Raw genomic sequence first — 7,479 nt, 5'->3', positions numbered from 1 at the left:
AGAACACCTAGCTTTGTGCTAATTTACTGTATGGCCATAACCAAGACATTTAAATTCTCTCCCACTTAATTTCTTCGCCTAGATAAGTAAGGTGTTAGACCAGATGGTCCCTAAGATCCGTTCTAATTCATTTAAAAAAAAAAGGCTGACAAATCTTTTTTTAAATGTCTTATCTAATGGAGAGCCTTGTCAATCATCCACAGTGACTATAGTCAGTCTGTAGGGAAATGGACAAAAGAGCTTATTCTCTCAATAAGGAAACAAATTTTAAAAACCATGCAGTTGCTTTAGCTTTCATTTCTTTCTGATGCATATTCAACTTCCCCCTTAGGTAGATTAATTATTTTTCAGGGATTTTTTATTGTCTACTTTCTTATCTTATTCTTCCATTGATTCCTGCATGTCAGTTTGGTCTTCCAATGAGACTGTAAATTCCTTCAGGACAAATACCACATATCAGGAGCCTGCGTGCACAGGAGGAAATCAATGAATACTTGAATTGAAGTAGGATTGGAAAGGGAGTAGTTAAAAACAGAAGCTTAACTTTCACTACTTACCTTTTGTGTCCATCACCCACACAAAGTCATTCCATTTTTCTAATGCAAAAGGTCTGTATGTGAACAAGAATATCAGCATAGAAACAATGTCCACATATTAAAAGAGAAAGGATAGTTAAAGGCAGAAGGAAAAGTCCCATATAATAAAAGAGATTTGCAGCAACCCTTTTTGAGGTAGCAAAGAACTGGAAACAACAAAGTGAGACCTTCATCACTTGGGAAAAGGCTAAACAAACTGTGGAATATGGATTCAGTTGTAATATTATTGGACAACAAAATCAATAAATGTGAAGAACTCAGGGAAGTTTGGGAGGACTTGTATGGATTTATATGGAGCAAAGAGAGCAGAAGAACAATTTAAACCCCTGGTTCTCAAACTGCAGTCCAGTGATTCCCCACACCCCACACCCAGGGTCACAATAACAAAAGATATTTTAATTTCTAATACGGTAAATATTAACAAATATAATCCACATAAACAAAAACTTTTTTTTGAGGAGAGGGGAGAGTCCTCAGTGAGTTTTTAGGATGTAAAAGGGTCCTGAAACCAAAAAGGTTGAGAACTACTAATTTATACAAAAGTCATAATAATGTAATGGAAAATAACACTGGAAGAATCTGAATTATGATGAGGAGGGAATTACTGAAAAGTAAAAGCAATGTAAAAAATAAAAATATCAATAAGATACTTATTTGTTTTTAAAAGATCAGAGGTATATGTGAACCCCATGTAGCTAATTATAGAACTTTCTTACTAAAAAGAAATCTAAGAGAACATTGTAGTGCATAGCAGTAAAAGGTAAGCTCCTGGGGGGCAGGGGCTGATTCTTTTTTTTTCTTTGTATCCCCAGTGCCTATCACATACTAGGCATTTCATAAATGCTTGGTGGAGGGAAGAGCAAGAGAGGGAGAGAGAGAGAAAGGGAAGGAGACAGAGCAGGGGAAAGAGGGAGAGAGAAAGAGAGAGAAGGGAGAGAGGGGAAAAAAGAGGAGAGAGAGGAAAAAGAGAGAAGAGAGACAGAGGAAAGAGAGAGGAAAGAGGAGGACAGAGAGAAGACAAGACAAGAGAAACTGAGAGTCAGGAAGACTTACATTCAAATCCAGCCTCAGATACTTATATTAGTTGCATAACCCTAGGTAAGTCACCTAACCTCTCTGTGCCTCAGTTTCCTTCCATGTAAAATGAAGGTCATGGCCTCTAAGGTCCCTCCCAGTTCTAATTCTATGATAATTTATGACTTTCATTGGCTGAGAATTGATTTTAAACTAAAGTTGGGAAGATTACTTAAAAGAAAAATTTTCCAATACTTTCACCACCATTTAGCATCTGTATTTCAACCAAACTTCCCAATATGGTATTATTTCCTTCTTGCATCAGTCTAAAGCTTCAAATGAAACCACATAGTGTGTTTCCATTCATAATGAAACTTATGACACAATTCAGCAGTTAGTGAGTTTCAACTGCCCTGGGATTTCAATCTCAGTGGTTTTAAGAACTGATAAGATCCACTGCATAATGACCCAAAGACATATTTCTGGTCCTGAAGTATGTGAATTATATACTCTGATTTGACTGATTGTTCTTAAATGCCCACTTCTTTTTATGCTACATACTCAACTAGAACTAGTTCTCTACAGTCACCACCAAATGAGTCATTGAGAGAACGGTTGGGGGACCAAAAGTCACTGTTTTTCTTTTTCTTTTTCTCTTAATGAAATTTAATTTTTTTTCAAAATGAAAAAAAAACCTATTTTCTCCCCACTCCAAACTTTACCCACCACTGGGAAAAAGGACAAAGAGAAAAGAGAAACAAAACCCTTGGAACAAATAAACATGGTTGAGCAAAATTAATCCCCACATTAGCCACAATCAAAAAATATATCTCTTGATCTGCCTCTGAATCCATTCCCTCTCTGTCAGAAAGTGAGACCCACTATTTTTCCTAAATGACCCAGATATCTGATTTTTCCTGAATGGAAAAGTTTGATACTCCAAACAGTATAATTACTTACTGTTCCTTTATTTCATTCTACTCTTTATAAAGCTTATATAAATTGACAAAGCAATCTACTACCATACCATTTTAGAAGGTCTTTAGATACAAAAACTAGGCTTTTGCCTCAATTTAATGAGATAATTTGCCTTAGTATTTCCTTTGATTAATAGAGATGTGACTCCTTGGGCATACTCAGGAAACAAACACCATATACCATATTTCTCTTAGTACATGTTCCTTATTTTCCACTTTTGGCCCTTCAGGGCTCAATAGATTTCTCACGCTAGGATTCCTTTGGATTCCACAAGAATTGACTCCCACTCAGGTGCCATATTCTTCTTTAGTTCAGTTGTTTTTCAGTCATATCTGATTCTTCATGACTCTATTTGTAGTTTTCATGGCAATGATCCTGGACTGGTTTGCCATTTTCTTCTCCAACTCATTTTACAGATGAGGAAATGAAGGGTTACAGGACTTGCCCAGAGTCACATAGCTAGTAAGCGTCTCATGAAGTTGAGTCTATCTTCCTGACCTCAGGCCTGGGATTCCAGCCTCTGGGTCACATGCCATGTTTTTACCCAAATCCTAAGGATTAAATACTGATCATTTCCAGAGGTGGAATAATGTGAACCAATAATCTGACATAGTAAAATTGATCCTATAGATTTAACACTGTTACCCTTAAGCAGGGTGTGTTGGTAAATGTTTAAAAATTGGATGGGGGTGGAGATAGGGGTACGACATGTACTTGTGACACACTTTTAAATTTAATCTTCATTATTAAAATTGTCTCCATTACTTTCTTAAATCATACAATGAGCTGCTAAAAATAAATAAATTTATTTTAAAGATCATACAATGAAAAAATAATAAATCATGCCCTGATTTTGTAGTGTGTGTAGATTTCCTGCATGTAAGTGATTACAATCACTTGGGAGCCAGATTAGCACTGAGCACAACCCTACCTTAAGGCAAATCCCCACAACCCAAGGGAAAAAGAAAACTGGGTGAGAGTCTAGAACATTTAAGGACTGTATTTGGAGTCTGATGATCCAGGTTCAAATCCCAGCTCCACTTCTTATTACCTGTCTGACTTTAACAATGACACCTTCTATGGGCTTCAGTTTCCTCTTTTGTAAAATAAGGGGATTAGATGAGGCACATCTAAGGTCTCCTCCAGCTCTAAATCTTCGGATCCCATCTCTTCAATCATATGTAAGTCATTTAATTTCTCTTCACCTCAGTTTCTTCACAGAGCCCTTCTAATTTCTATGTATCCTACAATCCTATTTTCCTTAATAATTCAGATAATTAAGGTACAAAGTGGTTTTGTTTGCTTTTGTGTGAATTTCTAAGTTAAATCCAATGCTTATACCCATGGTTTTACCTTGCTTCCAGCCCCATATTACTCTCCCCTGCTACTTCTGCTACCATAGAACTCCTTCAGAGATGCACATGCATAGCAGACTGGAAGCAGGTTAGAAAAACATGTAGACCACACACATACAAGCTCTGCTTCTGGTCTCTAATCCATCCTCTATAGTTGTCAAATTTATATTTCTAACACTAGCTTGGTTTTTAGTTAGACATGTCAACCCTCTACTCAAAAATTTTCAGTGGCTCCCTATTACTTAGTTACTTTGGGGTGCATGGGGTGTTCAGGGAGGACCAGCACCTCTGGTGTGAAGGCTTACCAAGCACTTTTCAGGGCTGCTTATTCACCTTTGGTGTCCACCTGTCATCCAGTTCTCACCTGTGGCTTCAAGAAGCTGTAGCATGCACAGCAGCCCAACCTGGTAAAACCATCTCAGCAAATAGGCTAAACCAGGTTGAGAGTAACCAACAGGCCACAACTCCATCGGTGAGTTAAGGGAATGCCTGCCTCAAACATGTGAAGACTTCCTCTGGTGGAATGGGCAGATAAGAACAATTTGTTCCAAGAGCCATGAAGGCGGTAGAAGAGGCACTGTGGGGTGCTTAGAGCTTGGTCAAATGTTGAAGATGCCAAGGTCATCCACTATCATCATGCCAGGCCATTCCAAGAGTTTAGTCCTGCCTCTGGACGTTAATGACTCAGGAAGAGAGAATGAGACTGACAGCTTTGTGCAAGTCAGGACATCACTCTGTGATGTCATTGGACATCTTTGAAAACAAAGGTTGAACAACGACATTACTCAGTACAGTGATTCTCAAAGTGTAATCCAAGGACCACTCAGGGCCCCATAGATCCTTTCAAGATCCTTTCTACCCCCCAGTTACTAATACTCTTTCTTTAAATTACTTTGGAGAAAAAATAAATTACTTTGAAGATGCAGAATGAGATGCACATTTTTTGGATGTTGCCAATTCAGGAATTTGTTTTGCTTGACTATATTTATTACAGGGGTCCTGTTTTGGTTTGGTTTGATTTTTTTTTTTCCAATGGAAGTGATAGGAGGTGGGACTGAGAGAAAATAAATGCTCATTAAACTGTGAAAATAATCAAAATAAATTATTGTGTATTTCTTTTCAAATACTTTGTATTTACTTATCTATGTACATATTATACCCCCTCCAATAGAATGTAAACTCCTTGAGGGCAGGAATGGTTTCACTATTGTCTTTGTAACCCCAACAACTAGCAAAGTGCTTAGAACAACCAGGTGCTTTAATACATGCTGAAGTTAAAGTAGAAAATAATAATGTCACTTAGCAGAAAGCCAGCAACAAGGCTGCAGATCAGATGTGAAGCTCACGAAAGTTTCTAAGGGCCCTTCACTGTATGTATCAGGAACAAGAAATTTCATACCTGTTGCGCTCCAGGGAAAATCCTAATGAATCATCAGTTGTTTGAGAAGGAAGGAAATTATCCATCTATTCATTATCGGAACAAAATTATTGTCTGCAATAAAGAGGTGACATAGGGAATTTGAAATTGTCTTGGTTTCTCAACCCTTATCATAACTTCAGTTAAAGAAAAAAAAAACAAGAAAAGAAGTTCCACCTTTGTAAGATTTCATTGGTTGGAGGCATCCATGAGAAACTGAACCCTTTCCCCAACAGCACCCTCTTCAACTGGCTTTACCAATTCCAGCTCACTAGAAGAGCCAATCCAAATAATCTCTCCTCACTTTATTTTTCCAGGGGATTTCCAGGGTTATTAAAAAGATAACAGCAGATATGAAGCGTAATTCTTGGTGTTTTGAAGTTCATCTCAACAGTGAGCTGGGTACATTGTAGATTCAACCAACTGCTTCAAGTCCAATAATGTGTCAATGACCTCCTCAGATATAGTTGCTCCTCCTCTCTCTTTGTTCTTGAAGTCTGATACTCCTTGTGTCTTTTTCAGCAGATAAGGGACATATTCCACAGTCTCCCTGTGGAGCTTCTCTCTGGGAGTGATAATGGTTTTCCTACACACAGCTCTGTTCATGGGGAAATCACTCACCAGGTGGCTATGTTGTTTGGTCATTTTTCCAGTCATGTCCAACTCTTTGTGACTCCATTTGGAGTTTTCTTGGCAAGGATACTCCTCTCCAGCTCATTTTACAGATGAGGAAACTAAGGGAAACAGAGTTAAATGACTTGCTCAGGGTCACACAGCTAGTAAGTGTCTACAGCCAGATTTTGAACTCATGAAGATGAGTCTTCCTGACTCCCAGGCTGATGCTCCAACCACTGCACCACCTACCTGCCCAGGTGGGTATAGCACTTTTCAATTATAACCCCAGCTACCTTCCTTATGGTAACCCATGGTAGCTTTGGAGGTAAGAGGGAGGTCTTTTTTTTTTCTAAATCTCTTTAAGAAGAATTTATAAACCATTTTTTGCATATGGCAAGCCATTAGGAATCATCCACATAGAGATGTTAGTTGAACCCCTAGGCACATATCATCAAGGGAGAGACAGGAGAAGAGCTACTAGGCTAGAGTTTTAAGAAACACACACTAAATAGTTGGGAAATAGATGATGATCCAGCAAAGATGACTAAGAAGAAGTGGCCAGATGGGTAGGATGAGAAGCCAAGGGAGGAGAGACTCCAGGAAAGTGTTACTCAGTGATGTCAAAAGGTCAAGAAGGATGATGTCTGAGAAATGGCTATTAGATTTGGTAAATAAGAGTTTGTCAATACCTTCTGAGATAGAAATATCAGTAGTGGCATCAACAAGCCAATTGCAAGGTTCTCTGACTCCAGAACTAGTGCTATTTCCTCTACTAATATTTCAGCAGCTAGGGGGCACAGTGGATAGAGCACCAGGTCTGGCATCACCAAAAACCTGAGTTCAAATCCAGCCTCAGATACTTACTAAATCCATGACCCTGGGCAAGTCAATTAACCTCTGTTTGCTTCCATTTCCTCTGCCATAAAATGAGAATGATGATAGTACCTCTCTGGAAAGGTTGTTGTGAGGATCAAATTAGATAAGATTTGTAAAGTACTTAGCACAGTGCCAGGCACAGAGTAAGCACTCTGTAAATATGTTGTTGTTGTTGTTATTATTATTATTATTATTATTCCATGGTACTAAGACACTAGAAAGTTACTTGGAGTGGCAGGTCATTGTTGCATCTTCCCCCTAGCCTAGAAAAGTGATATGGAAATTGAAGCTCTGTTACATCAAGGACATGTTGTCAAAATTTATGTTTGTACAAGGTGGTTAGTGAAGGGACAAGCCCAAGTTCCCCCCAAAGTCCACTCAGAAAATGCCCAAGTGGTATTTGGAATATGGATTCCAACACCCACGGTTCTTGGCGATGGAAAGGACTTCAAAAGATCATTTGATCTAGGCCTCTGCTTCAAGAATTGAGTGAGAGGTGAAGAAGTAGAAACAGGACATGTAGACTATTCTTTGTAGAAGTTTGGCAGTGAAAGAATTGGGACATATAACACAGTCGCCTTAGGAGTTGGCAGGGACAAGAGAAGGTGTTTTCAGGATGTGGTAAACA

The sequence above is a fragment of the Phascolarctos cinereus genome, unplaced genomic scaffold (genome assembly GCF_003287225.1).
Source record: "Phascolarctos cinereus isolate Bilbo 61053 unplaced genomic scaffold, phaCin_HiC Scaffold_726;HRSCAF=1367, whole genome shotgun sequence".
Classification (NCBI taxonomy): Eukaryota; Metazoa; Chordata; class Mammalia; order Diprotodontia; family Phascolarctidae; genus Phascolarctos; species Phascolarctos cinereus.
Note: the sequence above shows the minus strand (reverse complement) of the source record.